At 36.9% G+C, this 21496-nt stretch overlaps 1 protein-coding gene across 1 annotated transcript in view; it reads right to left on the reverse strand.

Annotated features, from left to right (window-relative positions):
• The window catches only part of LOC145670611 (uncharacterized), a 28373-nt gene extending 17167 nt beyond the window's left edge, over nt 1-11206 (reverse strand). The window contains exon 1 of the mRNA XM_081739403.1: nt 11052-11206. The gene's annotated coding sequence lies outside the window, so the exon portion shown is untranslated. The remainder of the gene's footprint in view (nt 1-11051) is intronic.
• Nucleotides 11207-21496: the final 10290 nt, after the last annotated feature.

The following is a 21496-nucleotide window of genomic DNA, read 5'->3' on the forward strand; positions in this document are numbered from 1 at the left end:
CTATGTACTTGTTAATAGTTTCTGTAGGAATCACCGTGGTCACGGTGGGGTAGCTATTTTTGTAAGAGACAAGCTCTCACTTAAGTGTAAGAAATTAGTCCTTGACTTTCTATGTACTGAAATCGATTTCGAAGCCACAGGTATCATTATTAATTGTCTTAAGTTGGTTTTCGTATCACTATACAGATCCCCAAACGGTAATTCAATAGTCTTTCTAGATAGGCTCGAGGAACTGCTAAACTTATTGAGTAGGCCTAGTTTTAGAAATTTTAAGATAGTCATAGGTGGTGATCTAAACTCTGATTTTGACGTAACAACAACAAAGAACAGTGTAGCTGAATTAAAAAATTTGTTAAGGCAATTTAATTATGGTATTACAAATATGAAGCCAACAAGAGGTCTAGCTTGTCTTGATAACATATTTATAAATTTCAATTTATGTCAAATTCATTGTGATGTATCAATATTTCCTTTTTCTGATCATGATTGTGTATGGGTAAAATTGGATAACGCACTTTTAAGTAAGGAGGTTGATATCTTGTCCACAGAATGTAAAATAGTTGTCTCTAGGCCAATCACTGAGGGTAAAATATCTGAGTTTAAGAGTTCACTCTGCAACATGAATTGGTTTCAATTGCTGTCGAACTACAATGACCCTAATGCACTGTTTGAACGCTTCTTGAATTTGTTTCTCTATAACTTTGACATCTTCATCCCACAAAGAATTTGTAAAGTTAATCGGAGCCTACTTAAAAAGCCACATAAAGAAAATAATTCCACGTGGTATACCCCTCAACTTTACTCAATGAAGTGTGAGGTGATGTTACATTTAAACAAATATAGGAGAGAGAAAAATGATGTAACTAGGTCAGTCTATCTGAAAGCTAGGAATACATATAAGCAAGCTGTTAATGAAGCGAGAAAGCAGTATACTTCGGCAAAAATCGAATCGTCTGTTAATAAGTGTAAACAAGCTTGGAATGTAATTAATTCTATAGTTAAGAGTAATCAGGACTGTCTTTACCCCAATCCAGAAGATTTTAGTAATTATTTCGTAAATTCTGTAGATGAAGTACACAATAATATTGACAAACCTGATGTAACAGCAGTCAATCTAATGGAACAATCTGTAAATCCTATACACGATAGTTTTGTATTCAGAAATATATCTCCCCAAGTAGTTCTCAACATTGTAAATAACTTTAAGTGTTCAAACAGTGTTGATGTTCATGGATTGTCGAGTAATCTAATTAAAAAAGTTATTGATTGTATTGTTCTGCCGCTTACACATTGCATTAACCAATGTCTAACACAGGGAATCTTCCCCGAAGTTTTAAAATTATCACGAGTTGTGCCTGTATATAAAAAGGGACCCGAGAATTGTCCATCTAGTTATCGACCAATTTCTCTGGTACCAGTCTTCTCAAAAATTCTTGAAACTGTGATACATATGCAGTTATGTGATTATCTTGATAAGTATAACCTAATTAGTGATTCACAATTTGGTTTTGTAAAGGGTAGATCTACTGTTGGAGCGATTGATTCGTTGGTAAAGAGGGTTATTAGAGGGTTTGAAAACAAGGATTTTGTTCAGGCAACATTTTGTGATTTAAGCAAAGCCTTTGATTGTGTTGAACACACAATTCTCCTTAAAAAATTAGAGTACTACGGTATCAAGGGTTTAAGTTTTAGATTATTCAAGTCTTACTTAGAAAACCGTAAACAAGTTGTTTTTGTAAATAACAATAAATCTGGTATTGCATCAGTTAAATACGGAGTGCCCCAAGGTTCAGTACTTGGGCCACTTCTATTTTTACTAATGATAAATGATCTACCTTACTTTTTATCTGCTTACTCTATACTATATGCTGACGATACGGCCTTCCTAAATACTAGTCCTGATCTTAGTAGACTTAATTCTATAACTGAAAATACTTGGGATCAGGTTGTGATTTGGTTTAAGGCTAATGGTTTTTTACTTAACGAGAATAAAACTCAACATATGACTTTTAGTCTAAAAGAAGTGCCTGCTGAGAATAACTCAACATGTGTGAAGTTCCTAGGTATATATATTGACAACAAGTTATCGTGGGAACAGCATATTAATTATATTTCTGGAAGACTCTCAAGAGTAATATATCTGCTAAAACAACTAAAAAATCATGTTCCTGATAACTATGTCAGATCGGCTTACTTTGCTTTTTTTCAAAGTATAATTTTGTATGGTATATTATTTTGGGGTAACAATTATCATGTAAATAGCATTCTTTTAATACAGAAAAAGGCCATCAGAATTATTTCAAACGTAGACAAATTAGCTCATTGCAGACCTTTGTTTATCAATCTTAAAATTATGACAATAATCAATCTATACATTTACACAGTACTCATCTATATAAAAAGTAATCACCAAAATTTACAACTCAGGCAAGACATCCACTCGTATACTAGAAGCAGTAAATTCATAAATGTCCCATATCAACGATTGTCCAAATCATTGAACAGTTATGAGACAGTTGGAATAAAACTGTATAACAAGTTGCCTGCATCACTAAAAGATGAACATATAGATAGATTTAAAAGTAAGTTATACAATTGGTTAGTTGCCCTTTTATTCATTACAGGAGTATTTTAATTGTTCAATAGAAGTGTAACGTATTTTGTAATCTCGTGTTGAGCTTGTATTTAAAATGTATATTGTTATTGTAATTTATTTTGTAATGTCATTTCATCATTAATTTAGTTATATATCATTATTTATTTATACTTACGTATCAATATTGTATCGCATTTTGACGTTGTCTATTGCTATGTATAGCTTAACGACAATAAAATTCTTTATTATTATTATTATATTATTACCAAAGAAAACGTGAATATTTTCTACGAAAACTATGCGAAAGTGTTAACAAAGTACAAATTTACAGCGGAACGCATTTATAACCTGGACGAAACCGCTGTGTCAACAGTAGTTCAGTCTCCACATGTTGTTGCAGGAGTTGGTATTAAACAAGTTAGACAGATTGTGTCAGCAGAAAGAGGACAGTGCATGACTATGTGTGCAGTTGTAAGTGCAACAGAAAATGCTTTGCCTCCTGTCTTCATATTTCCCCGAGCCAGATTACATGACAGTTTAATGATTAATGCACCAGCTGGAAGCTTGAGATTAACCAACAGTCCCCACAGTGGATGGATGACAGGTCCTCTCTTCGTTAAGGTATTGGAGCATATAAAATTCCATACACGATGCACTGTAGATGCTCCAATCCTCCTCCTAATGGATAATCACGAAACACATTGCATACTAGAAGCCATTCTTTTCGCAAAAGGGAACGGAATTGTGTTAGTAATATTCCCGCCCCATACATCTCATCGTCTACAACCCTTGGATGTTGCTGTGTATGGACCATTCAAATCTAAATTAGCACTGTGTCAAAATGACTGGCTCATAAATCATCCTGGACAAAAAATTGGGTTAATTCATTTGGCCGGGATTGTGAACGACGCAATCAACGTATCATTTACTAGGAGGAATATTATATCAGGGTTCGAAAAACCAGGCATTTGGCCTTTTTCGAGGACAGCATTTGACGATACCGATTATGAAGACATTACCCCTATTTCTGAAGAGAATTTGCAGGAAGATAACAGTTCCGACAGAAATGTAGCCCTGCCCATAGATTGTACGACATCATCTCACGTGAGTTACACGTCCACACAGGTAATAAGTCCTGCCGACATAAATGTACCCCTGCCCACAGATCGTACGACATCATCGCAAGTGACTCCCACATGTACAAAGATAATAAGTCCTGAAGCTATTCGTCCGCTGCCTACACTCAGTGAAGGAAACAGCCAGGAGAGGAAACGCAAAGTGCAATCGAGGATATTAACAGACATTCCAGAGAAAGCCAAGATTGAAGCAAAGGCAACAGGAAGAAATGCGTCAAAACTCAAGTTGTATTTTCCGAAGAAAATTGCTCAACCTTTTGATGTATCTTCTGATTCCAGTTTGGATGACGTCTCGCTACTGGGCGAAAGTGATACTACTCCTTCGGATGAGCTGACTGAGATGGAAGATACTCCCGTTGAAAGCTTAGGCCTAAGTAGCGGAAACTTTGATCTATCATCTGTCACAAAAGATGACTTTATTTTGGTCAAGTTTGCATCTAAAAAGAATATTTTATATTACATTGGGCGCGTTGATGAGAAGGTAGATTCATCTGAATGCTTTGTTACTTTTCTGAAACCTAAAGGTACCAGCAACATGTTTGTGTTCCCAGACAAGGAAGACAAATGTTCAGTGCCAGCTGCTGACATCGTGTGTAGACTTCCCAATCCCACAACTTCTGGAGGGACGAAGCGTACTGCAAAAATTCTGACATTTCATGTTCATTTTCAGAATTTTAGGGTAGGATAAATTTCATGCCCAGTATCCGGTTCGTAGTGAAAATAAATATAATTTTAACAGATTGCTAGTAACAATATGTTTTTCATTAAGTCTATCCAGGTATGATGAGCAATCACAGATAGGTTACGATGATCATTTTTTTTTTTAATTTTCTTCAGAGCACACCTACGCTTATAGATATGTTGGCCACATATCCCATTGATTTTTTTTTGTCTAGCGTATAAAGTACAGCATATATGTTTAGCTCTTATTGCTATTATTATTATTATTTCTTTGAGATGTTAATACTTCTTTGTTTCATTAACTTTGTTGTTTGTAAACGAATTCATCCTAAAAATATAGATTATTGTATTAAAATAATGGTTTGTGCAAACCTGCCCCACGTAAGTTCAAATCTACCCCATCCTTGTTTCAATCTACCCCCCAAGGGGGTACATTTGAACGACACCCCCTACGCCTTTGCATAGAATGCCATGTTCGAATAAAGCGCTCCATTTTATGGCAAATATAGTGTATATTATATGTAGTATGTGCTGCAGTTCTATAAGGAAATTTACTCTGTGTTTGGAAGCAAAAACGAATATTCGGAAATAGATGTTCAAATGTACCCTCCTCTCCCCTATGTATCATCTATGGTAGAAATTTTACGGAAAGTTTTACAATCATCAGCACAGAGAAGAATGTTCGTAGATGGTAAAAACAGAAAGGAAGGGACATCATCCATGTAAAGAAGAAATAGCAGTGGTCCTAGAACACTATCCTGGGAAACTCCAGAAAGAACTGGGACAAATTTGGAAGAAACATCTTGCATAACAACACGTTGCATACGATCAGTAAAATAGTCCTTTAGTAAAGACAGGGATTGTCATGAAGATTAAAGCTCTTGGATAGCTTGTAAGGAAGCATATGGGTGTCAATTTTGTCAAAAGTTGGGACGTCTCTGAAATACAGTTTATAACATGAATAAGAAATTCTGATAGCTTGGTGTGGCATCATTTGTTGCAGCAAACCATACTTTGCAATGTTCAAATAAAGGGCTGTGTATTTGTAAAGTATGATTTTCTCGCCAAGAATAGACAACGGAGAGAGAAGAGAAATGGGTCTATGGAAACATACATTAGTTTTAGTGCCAGATTTATAGACTAGAATGGTGTTAGCCTGTTTTCGGAGTTGGGGAGAAAAGCCTTCTGTAAAAAATCTATTAAATAAAAAAAAAGCCACGGAATAAGCAATTGACGCGGCTGTCTTGCGAAGGAAGATTGTATAAATATTGTCGTGTCCAAGAGCACGATGGTAAGGTAAAGCCTACAAGAGTGACTTGACTTTAGCGGGCGTAGTAGAAATCGAAGATAGGGAATGCGAACATACAGCTTCAAAAGCAGGAAGAGGACTTGGTACCGTCTGGGTGGAGAAATTTCTGTAAAAACAGTCATTGAATGATTCAGCCCTGTGTTCTCCAGTAACAGTGTCCCAGCATAGTTGACGTGCATGGGTGTACTAGTTTCATTTCTCCTTGAATTATTAACAGACCAGAAGCTGTTAGATCTCGAACAGAACGAAGTTGCAATGTTGGAGATGTAACTATCGTATTTTTTTCTAAGTACGAACTTGGCATATCGACGATTTTGTGAGAAACTATTGAAAGTAAACTGGTTTGGATGTTGCTTCCAGAGACCACACGAGCTTCTTGCTTTTCAGAGTAGACCGAATCTCAGCATCAAACCAAAAAGGGAGCTTCGATGACTTTTGTCGTTTCTGAAGAACAAAGTCTTCAAAAACAACTACAAAGGTATCAGTAAGAACCGTTGTAACATCATCGATGGTACCATTTTCCAACACACACCATGGAAAAAGATCTAAGTCATGACAGATACAATCCCATGATGCCCTCTTCCATAGTCTATTAACATGTTTCGCAGGACCAGAATTTCTGTTAGAAGTTTGTATATTAGAACAAAAAGTAATCTCCAATGAATCATGGTCAGCAAGAAAAAAAATTCAAACGGGAGTTATGTCAATCTCATTTAAAGAGGAGACAACATAATCTAGGTTACTATTCCCGCCAGGCCCGTATCCAAGGGAGTCTAAGGACAGGGCCCCGCCCAAATTTTTCCTGGCCCCCTGAAATTTTCACGGTAGGCTTGTAAATGAACTGTGGTTAAATCGGGTCCTCCCTAACTTCAGCTGCCCCCCTACACCTTTGGACTGGCTACCGGCCTGACCCATATTGAACATTTTATATTGACCTAAGGACAGACCATGAATAAATGTCTCCAAAAACCAGTCATCATTTCCACACTTACCAAACCCCTTATCAGGTGATATCCAATCAATGGACAAATTAAAAAATATCAAATCATTAAGTTTTACGTCCCACGATTATGCCGGTTAGGCTAAAGGAGACGGAATGGACAAATTGAAGTCACCCATCAAAACCACATCACCTAAAGAGAGGGCTGCTAATACAGAATCTGTGCAAGCTTCTAAGATGGTTAAGGCTAAGTTTTCGCGTAGTCTATAGTAACAATTAAGGAATACTTTCTTATCTTACTTTTAGCAACACTAACTTCAACCCACATAATTTCTAGTTAGGTCCCGGTATACTTTACTGGTCCATTTATTATTCACACAAACCATATCACCACCACCCCGAGAGAATTCACGATCCTTTCTATATATGTTAAAATGAGATGAAAATGGAAGTTCTATTTTTATATGAGATTGTTCTAATTCTAGGTTCTAATTTGGGGGTGTATAGCGAGAGGTGTAATAATTAAATTTCATATATCAAACTTAAAAAGAGCTTTAATAGAGTTAATTTTTAATGTGAATTTATGTGTCTGTGAATGAATTATGCACTTGGTAAGCCTAGCACAAACAGATTTCTCTGACATATACCTGGTATGTACTGATAAGGATAAAGCTTCCATTTCCATGCTATTGATTACTGCTCAGCTCCGACCCTGATGTGGTTTTAGTTGCTGGCGAATTATTACCTCGGAGACAGAGTACTGATGACTAGTAGTCCTTTATTAGTCATATAGTAGGAGTCGTTATGTCCATGATGACGACAGGTAGAAATACTGTTCTAACTCCATGATCTACCTAAACTGCATCAACTCCCGGATCTGTCGGAACTCTCCTTTCTTGAAATTACCTAATCTTTTATATCAGGATCTTTGCTGAGGTTGATAATCTAATAACTCGTGGTCGTGACTAAAGTCACGTGCAGTAATAAAGTATTCCGAATCCAGGTTCCAGAACAAATTTCGGAATTTAGGTATAAAGAAGTATGTCTGTGTTCAATTATGTACGTAAAGCTGTCATAAGCACATAAGACAAATTAAATTCACAGACATGATTGTATAACAGTTACATCGTGATCTAATTCTTCAGATACAATGGTTTAAAAATGAACTTATTTTCGTATTTTCTTATTTCATGAACTAAAAATGAGAATCAGATTTAACTTGAAAATAAAATATAAGATTGGTACTGCCACAGTTCTTCATCTTGCACAACCTACATCTTGAACTTCTACCCTAAGAAACAACTTCTAAAAGAATATGAATAAATTTCGTGATGAAATAAATTCATATACTAGATAGCAGGTACTAAGATAACACGCGGTCATTTTGTGCGCATATCAGTTCGGAAACATCATTCTGTACAATTATTTGGGCATGCTCCAGAGAAATAACACTCCGAAACACCTCAGGATATTTCAAGCAAGAAAAGGAAAATACTTTAATTTGACGCACTATTTTTAATCTGCACCAGAAATTATTCATTGAGCGATCTAGAAACCAGAACACTAAACTTTTTTTTTTCTAAAACAATGAACCAGCAATTATGACATATTATAACATGAACCTATTCTACCAATCGAGTATTGAAAATTACTCAAATATATTTAGGATTTTTCCTTATCTCTCCGTGATTTTTGCCCGCAACTGAAACAGTTTACATGTTAAGTTCCGAAGTTGGACGTCCTTTTTAGCAAAACTTTGAAAAATTTACCGGGAAGAAATGGATAATTTGCTCGTTTGTGTCCTTGGTAATATGTAAGTAAAGCAGAAGTGGTATTTTTTTTTATAACCGGTTCTACACATGGAACTATTTGGCAAGAGGAGGATACTACTTGGAGCAAGGTTACCGAACGGGGTACAGTTTTAATATACGGATCCACAGATTGTACAAAACCAAAAAAATAATAATAATAATAATTTGCCCATTTTATGTCGAGAACAGAACCCAGCGAACCCCTGCGGGGCTTCTAACCCGTTTCTACTCCTACCTCAACTACTACTTTTACTATGGATCCGTGTAGTAAAACTGCACGCCGCACGGTTGGATTATAGGAAAGTAATGAGCATTTGTATTGTGAATATGGCTGCAGCCATTGGCGAGGCTTGAGGGGAGACAGCGTCTACCCATTAGTATTTCATGTCCATTAAGTCTAGGTCTTTTTCTAACCTAAAATATCCTATAACTTTTTTTTTCAAGTTGAAACTAGATCCTTATACACAGAGACAGATCTTTACCGTCCAGCGGAACCGTGAACATTATCCCTGTTTTAGATCCATATTCATTGCATCAATCTATAGAAGCGCAGGAGTACGAGCTGTGCGCGATTAAAAGGCCAAATAAATAATCGCCTTTACAACCTTCCAGAAGACGATGGCCTCTCTATCTTTTCAGGAATGTCCGTCTAGTTTATTTTAGGAAAGATTTGTATGTGCCAGAAACACGCTACTTTCTTGTTGTTAAATTTAAAGCACTTTTCAAGCTCTCTCTATAAAACGTTAAGTTACAATATGCTGTTTAAGAACGATTTCTTTTTGCTCATTTATCGATTTGTGTGTTTGTCTATCCCCCCCCCCAAAAAAAAAGTAACTAGCGTAAAATTCATATGTTCCATCGGCTACTATTGTGTATTTCGCCTTCGCGAGAGTTGCAAGTAGGAGTAGAAGTGAGGTGATTACGGGGTTCTCTCTCTCTCTCTCTCTAGATGTGTGTTTACTTACACTGTATTATGGAATCCCTAACGTATAATGCTTCGAAAATTTCTATAAAGTTCAGTGTCCCATTTTAGCAAGGTATAAAACGTGGAGTTACAGATTAAGGTGGAATTGGAACCACAGTAATGCGTTGGAATTTTCAACGCTCTCCGAATAGGAATTGAACCCAGAACTATGTACATTAATGGCTCACGCATTAGCCACTATACCAATGAGAAGAGCTGTTTCGAAAATGTTGGTTAACAGCTGATTTAAAGAAATTATTCTCACTTGTGTGCAAGTCACTGAATGTATTTTAATAGTTTATAATAAAATTATTTTAAGCGAATTTTGACGCTTCTGAACCGCATTCTTTTCCCATTAATTGCCTCCACACAAAAGTTGAACTTATATTGAAAAAATGTTTTAGTTTTAAGTCACTATGGAGCTACAGAAAGCTAACGCTTGCGTAAGGCTGCTCAGAAAACATAATTTGAATTTTGCAGCTCTATTAATTTACCTACAAGGATATTGCAGAATAAACTGAAGGACAACGGGACTCACTAATACACCGAATATATATGTAGATGGAGGGCAATGGAGGATTTAGATATTTTGCGGCCTTGACAACTTATGGTCGAATGCCCCCTTCGCCCGTCACTGCACCACCTGATACACTATCCACTAATGGAATTGTTCCAAAGGTTGATCTTTTCCTTTTGCAATCCTTGTGAGCTCAGCTGCCCTAGAGTTTCCCTAATCGCAAATCTCATGCTGATGGAGGAAATAATGGGAATACTTTCACCCATGCTGCATTTTCTGGTGTCCTGCAGATGTGCTACTTAATAAAACTGTGATCGAATCGATTAAGACTTCATGAACTTCGTAAATTTATTTCATGACGCATTTGACCATACATGTGTCCGCTATGATCAAGTGCTTTGAAGTGCGGGTCGCCCTACGTAAAGGCCGTCGCTGATGATCCCTAATCAAATATACCTTTATGTTTTGAGTTTTCATTATTATTTGCTATATATCTATCTACTACTATAAAATATAAAATTTCATTAGTTGATTTTATACATGTAGTATGTTAGTCCTCCGAAGTATATATACGAATTTGAGTGTGTGTGTGTCTGGTGTTGTCTACCCAATTCTTCATGGCACACTTCGCCACTGACTGCAGCTATACAGACATGTTGCCCTCGATGTTAGTTAACACTAATACAGTTTGTGACACAATCAGGAAAATCTTTTGAAAGTATGTGAAAGTCATGGCTTAATGAATTTAACAATTAAGTCGCAGAAAGTGTGGTACGCGACTAACTGCAAAGAAACGTGGAGAAGGTTTAACCAACCTGAGTTAACCCGCCTTGACTCGCTATCGCTTGCTCGGCATTACTGTGAATTAATTGTTGAGCTTTGATACAGTAAATGAAAAGTAAAATTTGATAATTTTTAAATTTTCGCAGCTTTTATTAGCTTTTGGCCGAAAACCAGGCGGACAACCAATTTCGGAAAAAATGCCCAGATTACAGTATAACGTGAACCTATTCTATTAATCGGGTATTATACCGAAATACACTTTCTCCACTTTCTCTCTTTTTCTCTACAACCACTCAGACTATAAAAATAGATACCTCAGGCATATAGTCCTCCATTTTATAATATAAAAATATTTTACGTATACCTCACACGGAAGGTTTTTGAAAGTAAAACTAAATAGTCCACGTATTAAAAGTCAATATCTTGATGTCATGATGGGTTCTAATTTATTTAACCTTGCCAATGCCAATCCGTCGATTCAAACACCCCAATTAACAAAATAGAATCGCACTTTCCACCACTATTGCCAGATCAGATCGACAAAATGTCACTAAAACTTAGCAGAAACAGGATTTCTCGAATTTAAACCCAAAATCGAAGTTATTCTTTTCCTTTCCTTTCTTCTATAATATTGTTCTAATTGGAGATTACCTATGTTTATTTTATTCTTAACAAAAGTGCTCTCCTTTTCAAGTTTAAGGGCAAATCATGTAACAATTTGGCATCCGATATTTTTTGAATATAGACCCATCATTGATCATTAAAAAAAAAGCCGGATGCAAGAAAAAACACCTCACTGGAGTGGAGGAGGAGGTTGAGAAAGCCGATTTTTTTTTAGCCGTTTCTATTATTCACTATAATTCCGTAACCATTGGAACTACAATATTCAAACTTTTTCATTTTGTTTGCCTAATTGTCTTCTAGAATTTAATTCAGTCCATTTTTGAGTTAATTATAAAGGTTTTCTTGTTATTTTCATTTTTTTTTTTAGTTTTGGTCGCGCGTGACTTCACTTTTTTCTTAGCAGATGGATTCTATATAAGATGGAATTCACAAAAATGTTTCCTCTAAAAGTTTTTAGTCATTTTATGCTCTTTCAAAAAATGTAAACTTATATTAGTGTAGGAGTAACAGTGTCTGAGTTATAAGTGACTTTATTCTGACGTGTGCGAAACTAATCACGTAATCACGTAGCGGTCCAAAAGTTACCTTCCCATAAACGGTAGATATTAGCAGCTGATGATGATTTATATATATATATATATATATATATATATATAGATAGATAGATAGATAGATAGATAGATAGATAGATAGATAGATAGATAGATATAAATCATCATAGGTCGAATATATATATATAAATGCAGGGCCGGCCTTTGGTGGTGCGGGACCCGATTGGGAACATTTTGCGAGGCCCCAGGCTTACAACTATCTTGCACCAAGTTCTGTAGAATCACTATATATATATATATATATATATATGTATATATATATATATATATATATATATATATATATATATACTAGGAATGCAATGGATATACCCGATTGCAATGAAATGAGCTGAGCGAGCTTAAACTACGTAATCAGGAAGCGTTTTTCGGTGATTATTCCTCGATGGTACATCGGATTTTTGATTTCGACCTATGTTGTCACTCAGCACGACATACTCTATCAGCGTGCTAAGTTTGGTTGAGATCGGCCAAACGGTCTAGGAGGAAGCGTTTTTCGGTGATTATTCCTCGATGGTACATCGGATTTTTGATTTCGACCTATGTTGTCACTCAGCACGTCATACTCTATCAGCGTGCTAAGTTTGGTTGAGATCGGCCAAACGGTCTAGGAGGAGTTCGCGGACAATCAAACGGCTAAGCCGAGTATAAGAGCTTCGCTTCGCTCAGCTCAATAATCTTGCGCTCTCCCTGCTGGTCTAGTGGTTATACCGGTACCTATTTCCCATTATAATGTTTTTCCATCTACAATATATTCTGGTGAAAACGCTCACCCTGCTCATTGCTTATGGCAGCTAATTTTTCAGAGAAATAACACAGATGGAAAAGCAAACAGGGAATGAATGTTATAATAAATATTTTGCCCTTGTGCCTGGTAATTTTTCAAGAAGCTCTGTACCAGTATTTCATAGTTTTCTTCTCTTACAAGTAAACCTATCGATGTGGGGTAAACTAGTTTTTTGACCAAACTTGGCAGAGAAGTGTGGAATATCGAGAAACGAGCGTAAGCAAAATTTAAAGTGCTTCTGTCCATAAAGATGGCCGCAGTGGGCAAAAAGCTGATTGATCAGAATAAGCCATAACAATGAAAAAAAAATCATTAACACAAAGGAATGAAAAAGAGCATAAAAAACATTAACCGACACCGGAAGCAAGAAGACATCTATTTGAGGGTATGCTTATCATGGCCGCCAACTTGAAATCAGCCATCCTTGTATCTTGCTCAACTTTTTTAAATACGAAGGGGGTCATGTAATATATCAAATTGGACTAGAATTAGGAGAAATACAATGTTTCAATTAGTTTTTATTTGAAACACATAATAAAATGCACATTGATATGAATTCGCTGGTTCAAATATTTCTTAACAACTGTACCTTTTTGAAAATAATTCGTCAAGAAAACTTAATGTACGCTAGTCAGCAGTGCAGTGCGGTGAGGGGCAACGGCATTTTCACACAAACTCAATGAGAACAATATTTTTACGTCCAGGGTGTACGTAAGGAAATTTTGGGAAGTGTTATTGGTGTGCAGAATACTTTCTAGGCATAATATCTAGTTTTACAACAAAAGTTGCAAACACACACACACACACAAGAAAAAAAAAATGAAACTACTGCAACATTAAATTCAGAAAATATTTGCTTATGCCCGGAAACTTAATACAACCTATTCATTAACTTGTTAGGGAGAAGCCATACCTTTCCTTGTGGAGTCCATGGATGTACATTCATGTCCAAAATGATTGTCGCATATATATAACTGTCTTCTTGTAAGAATATAATTTGATAATGATTTTGCAGGGTACTATGTGTATAATGGGGAAATGTATATTTGTGGTAAATTTCATAGGAAACTAATTATAAATACGAAAATTAGAATGAGTAAAGCAAAATGTTGCTAAATGGACAAAAAAAAGTTTTATTTTCGTTTTATTATTCTTGTTTACTGCTCTTTTGACATGAAATTTGCCACATACATGTTTTTGCCGATTATACACCTACTAACATTGTAAGAAATAACGGGCGAATTCGTTATCAAATTATATTCCTACAACAACATATTTATAGACATGCGACAATAATTTTGGACATGAGTGTACTTGTATTGTAATATGTTGTTGTGTGTATTTGACAACCGAGAGTATCAGAGCCATCTTAATGGTACCATAGTCACTTGGCTGGGGGCCCCGTGAACAGAATGGCCTGTATTAATTACATGTATTAGGAACAAAATTTAGTCATAGTGACCACAACACACTTGCTTGCTCTGGGCCTAATAATTAAAACAGCCCTGGAGAAAAATTAGACTGGGCAGTAGAGTAGACGACATTGGCGCGGGGCCCGATTGGAAGCAATCGGTCCAATCGGCTTAAGGCCGGCCCTGTATATATGTCTGCCAGCAAGTGTATAATCCTAATGATTAAGTTTCTCTATAATCTAATCAAAAATATCCATTTTTAATCAGTTGAGAGCTCTTCGGAAAATAACCCTTCTCAAAACACAAAATTTCTCTCAAGAATGAAGCGAGAGCTTTCTCTAGAACACAGTATGGGAAACTCTACAAATATGTTTCTTTCCACGTGCTTCTCTGGCGGGGGGTCGAGGGGGACGCGTCCCCCCAATATTTTGAAGTATAAAATATTCAAAATTTTATTCTCATTTAATTTATTTACTAACGACAGAATAACATATAAATAATAATTATTATATTTATTTGGAATATAATATTCAGGTTGTGAAACGACAATAACAGAGTTCTTGATATAGCTCAAGGGGTCCGTGAAGGTAAGCAGAAAGGTACGAAATGGAATCGAAGATAATAAACAGGTTGGCCTAGGTAGTGCTATTTAAATCACTTACTTTGATGCCCCCTACAAATTTTACATGCCAGAGACACCAGTGTCTGATACCTTCTAAAACATGCAATTTTCTATTCATTTTCCTGAAACAATTTTGTTTCGACAAGGGTTGTTTTTGCTACAAGTCCTTCGATTTATGTACTACTATGGTACTGAGCGAAATAGAGCAGGAACCAGATTTCAAAATTGCCTTCAAGAGAGAATCATGAACAATTTACCATCGATGTTTTAAACGTTTAAACTGTTAAATCTTATTTACAGAAGAAGAACTTGCCTATTATTAAGATTGTGTACAGTAGCTATAATACAATAAATTTATAATGAGAAACGTAATAGAAGGAAACCATATGCTTAAGAAATTTTTACCCAAGAGAACGAATTATTTGATTTCTAGTATTAGCTCCCAGTAATAATATGCCACTCTGATATCCTAAAAAAGATAAAGAAATTTGTGATGTCTTTAATGCATCATTCAGTCTTTATCGTCACTCTGTTTGTTAACTGATATTGAATTTTTACACTCGCTCGGACAACTACATACAGGAGTGCACAAGAAACCGCGATTCTTACATTTGCATTTCAAACTTACACTCAAGTTTCTGACAGCTACACGTGGTAATCTCTAAACAAGCCTTGGGAATATCTTCGAGTGTTTTCAAAACTGGCTTCAGAATTTGATCCTCAAAGTACCATCCGGAGTCTTCTGGCCTTGGTAGATAGATCTCACAGTTATCAGCGTTTCCCAAAATGCTGTTTGGTAATGTTTTTTTTAGAGCATCACGAGTTGGAGGTAATCTTTACAGGCTGCATTTTCCTAAAAGTAGGAGCTAGCTCCATCACAGATCTTCACAGTAACCTTTAAAAGTTTTGTGAAAAGAGTTCTGCAGATTCAATAGCGTTTGTTGATGAAGGAATCTGTCCTAGGGAAAATAAAAAGTCAAAGTTCTCTGAGTAAGTAGGCCATAAATAGATAATGCATTGGTGGTATTGTCACCTTCAAAACTCTTTGTTGCTGTTTCCGGTAGTTTTAAAGATCAAATACTGTTAAGTCAAACTTCGAGATCGATATTCAAAATCTTGAAGGAAAGCATGAAGAAGCAGATTCTAGAATGATACTTCATGCTGTGAATCACATTTGATGAAGAATTGTTGTGATGAATAGATACACCGATGTATTTCTGCTGTTGATACACCATCATGAAAGAATTCCTTGTAAAGAATTGTACATGATGGCGGGATTTCAAAGACAAGAAGATTTATTCAAGTTCACCACCTTTGCCACCAGTTATCTGAGAATGAGAAGAGAGATAATAGCTTATCATGCTCCACTTGGATGCGATATAACGTTATATCCAGTTGTACCATCAAAGATCAAGAACTGTCTACTTACTCATGTCAGAAAATTGTGACCTTTTGTTTTCCTTACGACAGATTTTCTTTTATCAGTAAACGCTATTGAATCTGTTTTTCACAAAGATCCTCAAGGTTAATGCGAAGATCTGTGATGAAGCTAGGTTCCTAACTAACTAACTCTATGGCCTGTGGAACCCGGAGGTTCAGTGCCGCGTTCACAAAAGCTCTCCACTGACTTCTATCCTTAGCTAATTGCATCCAGTTTCTACTTTGTATTCCTATCTCTGCGAGATCCATCTTAATATTATCCTCCCATCTGCGCCTAGGTCTTCCTAATGGTCGTTTTCCTATGGGTCTTCCAGTCAAGACTTTGAAAGCGTTTCTACTTTTTTCCATTCTAGCTACATGACCTGCCCACCTAAGCATCCTAGACTTGACGACCCTAACAATGTTGGGTAAACCGTATAAACTATGTAGTTCCTCGTTATGAAGTTGAAGCTAGGTTCCTACTTTTAGCAAAATGAAGCCTGTAGAAATTACCTCCAACTAGTGATACTTTGAAACACCATATAAAGAGATCCCATTACCGAATATCAATTTGGGAAATGCTGATAAGTGTGAGATTTATTTTCCAAGGTCAGAAGACTCCGGATGGTACTTTGAGGACCAAATTCTCAGACCAGTTTTGGAAACACTCGAAGATATTTCCAAGGCTTGTTTAGAGATTACCATGTCTAGCTGTCATTAACTTGAGTGTGTAAGTTTTAAATGCAAATGTAAGGATCGCAGTTTCTTGTGCACTCCAATGGGCAGTTGTCCGAGCGAGTATAAAAATTCAATCAGTTAATGAACAGAGTGGTAAAGAAGACTGAATGATGCATTAAAGTCATCACAAATGTGTTTATCTTTTTCTAAATATAAAGGTAACTAAGAAAGTTCTGTTGTTTTTGTGGAGGTCTGTGTTTAATTGGCCCTCACACCGTGAGTTGAATGCAAATGCAGATAAGGCGAAGGTGAGTTATTTGTGTGGGTATATCTAATATACTACCTGGTTCTGGCAGTTCAGTTACACCATGAACTTGGGTAAGGACAGAGTGAACATGGAACCTCCACAGAACGTCATAAGGGCGTGTATGCTGTACGAGTTCAACTGGGATCAAACGCCGCTGCAGCGGAACAGAAGATATGTCAGGCCTTTGGTGAGCATATCGTGACAATTCGGACAGTCCAGTGGTGGTTTAACAAGTTTAGGGACGATGACGAAACACTCGAAGACGCACTACTCGCCGGAAGACATGTATAAAATGAATATCTTCAGGCAGCAATTGGGGCGAACAGTGGCCAGACATGTGAGGAACTGAGACTACATATCAGTGAGTGTGTAAAAACCATTCGGTAGCACCTCCTTCAAAAACTTTTTGAAAGAGCATAAAATGACTAAAAACTTTTAGAGGAAACATTTTTCCGAATTCCATCTGCTAAAAAAAAAAAAAAAAAAGTGACGTCACGTGCGACCAAAACAGAAAAATGAAAATAACAAGAAAAGCATTATAATTAGCTCAAAAATGCACTAGAATTAAATTGTAGAAGACAATTAGACAAACAAAATGAAAAAGTGTGGATGCTCTAGCTGTAATGAGTTATAGTGAATAATAGAAACGGCTAAAAATTTCGACTTTCTTCCCCTCCCCCTTCCCTCCGTGAGGTGTTTCTTCTGGTATCTGGCATTTTTGTGATTAGTGATGGGCAGAGGTGACCACTTTGACCTAATCTCACTCAACCTCACGCTCACAAACTCATTTCGACCTCAAGCTCACAAACTCATTTCGACATCATGCTAACTCGACCTCACGCTCACATAACCAGTCTGATCTCACGCTCATTCAACCTCATGCTCACTCAAACTCACGCTCACATCACCAGTCTGACCTCACGCTCACATCACCAGCCTGACCTTACGCTCACTCAACTTCACGGATACATTACCAATCTGACCTCACGCTCACATCATTCTAACCTCGCGCTCACTCAACTTCACGCTAATTTCGTGAGGTTAATGTAGAGTGAGCGTAAGCTTCGAACTCGTGATCGCCAATTTCGTGAGTTTGGGCACAGCTATTCCCGCTAGCCTATTGGCAAGCACGTGCACCTTTGGTGCACAGGGTCGTTGGTAGGACTTGCGATATTTCGATGTATCGATCGATAGTTTGAAATGTCGGGATTTTTCGATAGTTTTCAGTATTTGGATAGTTTTCGATGTTTTCTTGTTTTTAATATCAAGGTATACCGATACCACTTTCTCAACATAACGAAAACTATTCATATAACACGACCTCGACTTTCAATACTGCAACGTTCCCTGTTCCACAAGATTACTACCTAATACAACCAAATATGACAAACACATGTCGATTTCTCAGGATCGCCCAAGTGGGATTTACAATATTGTAATATTAGTTCGTACGCCCGTACGAATTTCGCTTCACACGCGAACTACTAAATGCAAGTGAATTATTGAATTCCGTCTCCTGGGATCGATAACTAAAATATTTATTTCGAAAAGTTCGTTAATGAGGATGATTTACTCATGGGTAGCGGTAAAAATTAGCCATTTTCGGTTTAACATTGATTACTATAGAGCAAGACAGTAACATATGGCGAGACATTGTCTCTTGCAATTGATCCAGTGTCCCAAGAAGACCTTTCATCTCCATCTTTAACAATGTACTAAAATCGAAATTGATATAAATTTACTACAACTTTCAGGCTCAGTATTGATCTACATAACTAACTAACTAACTCCATGGCCTATGGAACCCGGAGGTTCAATGCCGCGTTCACAAAAGCTCTCCACTGACTTCTATCCTTAGCTAACTGCATCCAGTTTCTACTTTGTGTTCCAATCTCTGCTAGATCCATCTTAATATTGTCCTCCCATCTGCGCCTAGGTCTTCCTAATGGTCGTTTTCCGATTGGTCTTCCAGTCAAGACTTTGAAAGCGTTTCTGCTTTCTTCCATTCTAGCTACATGCAGGGGTGTAGCCACAGGGGGGCCCGGCCCCCCCAAAAGACTTCCTGGCCCCCCCAAATGACAAGCTTTTAAAACATCATTGTAAGATTACCTCGTTTCAGTCATTTGAAAATAACAAAGTTTACATATAATTAATAGTTTACGGTAAAACTGTATGGAAAAATACTATTTTACTATACCAATTGAAAAATAGTATGGTATTTTCTCCTTATACTAATCGGAAAACAGTATGGTTTAATTTTTTTTTTTTTTTTTACAGCAGAGTACACAGTTTACTGCGATTTATATTTGACACTTTGAAAACAAACGTTTCAACTTTTTTTTTTTTTTTTTTTTGCTGCTGTTTGGAAACGCAGCTATGCGTGCGCACGGAATTCCCCAAAGGAACGGAGGGATTCCCGGACATTCTGTAAAGGAAAGAAGTGTTAACCCCGTGCGCACACGTAGCTGCGTTTTCAAATATGTATTTTTCAATAGAGTAGGTATGACTTTCTAAGTGACGTTTTTAACCGCACTCTCCACGATGTACTGTTTTAAGCTGTCGGCCTCTTAAGTTCATGTTCCCATGCTTTCAACACTCTGTCATTGCTAAATGGGACGGAATTTCCCCCATGTTCACTAGGATTTTTTGCTCTTTTAAGATGTACTATCACCCGCCCAAGTTCGTCCACGTAGTTACCGTTCACCCTGTATATATGGATGTATAGATAGATAAATAAATAATTACATTATTTCGGAAAGTTTCGAACTATAGCCTATATAAATTGAATCATACAGAAGTTATTCGAAGACGCACTAGACACCAGCATGACTGGTGAAGAACCCTGTGCATATCACAACAATAAAACTCGGTTTTGCGGCTATTGCAGCATTGCATTTACGTCACACGCGTTACTGGAGTTAGTTGTTAGTGATCGTAACCACCGCACAGTGGGCCAGAATCAGAATCTGACTGGAAAAAAGTCGTTTTGGCAACTACGTCTAATCTACATTCGAACAGCACAGTTGTGTTAAGTAATAAATAAGGTTTCTTGCTGCGTATCAGTAAACACGGATAACAGCATATAGTGGCGGCAGCAGCACTTCAAAATTGATAGTTCATTATCTGTTTTATAGCGCGCTGAATTGAGGTAGTATGAACGTAAGGTTTGCGGTTTAATTGCGCATGTGAAAAGGCAACGAACGATCGCAAAATAAGCTATGAGTAAACGTATGTATATGTACTTGCTGTTTGACTAAAGTTTTGATTGATTGGTTTACGTTGCTGTTCTGTAAAAGCATTTCTAGAGAGTCGAAGTATTCACGTATTGAAGAACTGCTATTGGAAATTGAAGTTGAGATTTAAAAATGTACGTTCATGTCTGTATTGAGATCTTTCGTCATGGTGTAGTTTGATATATGTATTTCGAAATACAGTTGTGATCTACTGCCCGTTCTTGCCCGATTTTTATATATATCGTCTTTTCAAAGTTAGGTGTAGCGAGCCGGATACGCTCTTCGTGACGTGAAGAACCTGTACGAGGTATTGCGTTGTAAACCATCAAACGAAGCACTTTATAATTATGATACGAACAGTTATGGAATGTAAATTCTTTCTGTGGATGTTCTTTGAAGTGTGAGAGTGACTTGAAGTGCCTTCAAAGTGATTTCGAGAAGCGTTGGAAGCTGTGTAATAGAATGACTGATAAATTTTTATCCGAATTTTTATATAATGATTGGTTGGAAGGACACATTAAGTTCTCTGATAAAGTATTTGCTGGTTTCAAAACGATCTCTTGAGGCCAAGAGCATAGGCCTTTGACAAGCAAATCAGGCAGACCTAGTAAACTCTTCGAAGATCCGGAAACAAAGTCGAAGAAAAAACTTGTACAACTACTCGTTACAAAGCATTCTGAGTAAGAGCTGGTGTTGGCTACTCAATGTTCATTGAGAGCTGCTGGAAAAAGAGATGCCGCGGTTGTATTAGGAGAAATCACTCAAACGACACCTAAAGGAGCAACGAAAATCAAAATGGCTTATCATTCGCGAAAATTCTCTCAAACACTTATTCTCCGGATGAAGTCGTGGCACTTATTATAGATAACAACTTAACAAAAAGACAGTATGCACATTTGAGACTGGGGACAAAGGCAAAACATTGTGACATATATCCGTCGTATAAAGTGGTGTGGGAAGCAAATTTAAAGCGTTATCCCAGAGAAAAGAATATTATAGTAACTGACACGTCACCCGAAGATAATTTACAAGCAATAGTAAATCAGACAATTGAGCGCATCGTGAT

Source organism: Thermobia domestica, chromosome 14 (assembly GCF_964235325.1).
Source record: "Thermobia domestica chromosome 14, izTheDome1.hap1.1, whole genome shotgun sequence".
NCBI lineage: Eukaryota > Metazoa > Arthropoda > Insecta > Zygentoma > Lepismatidae > Thermobia > Thermobia domestica.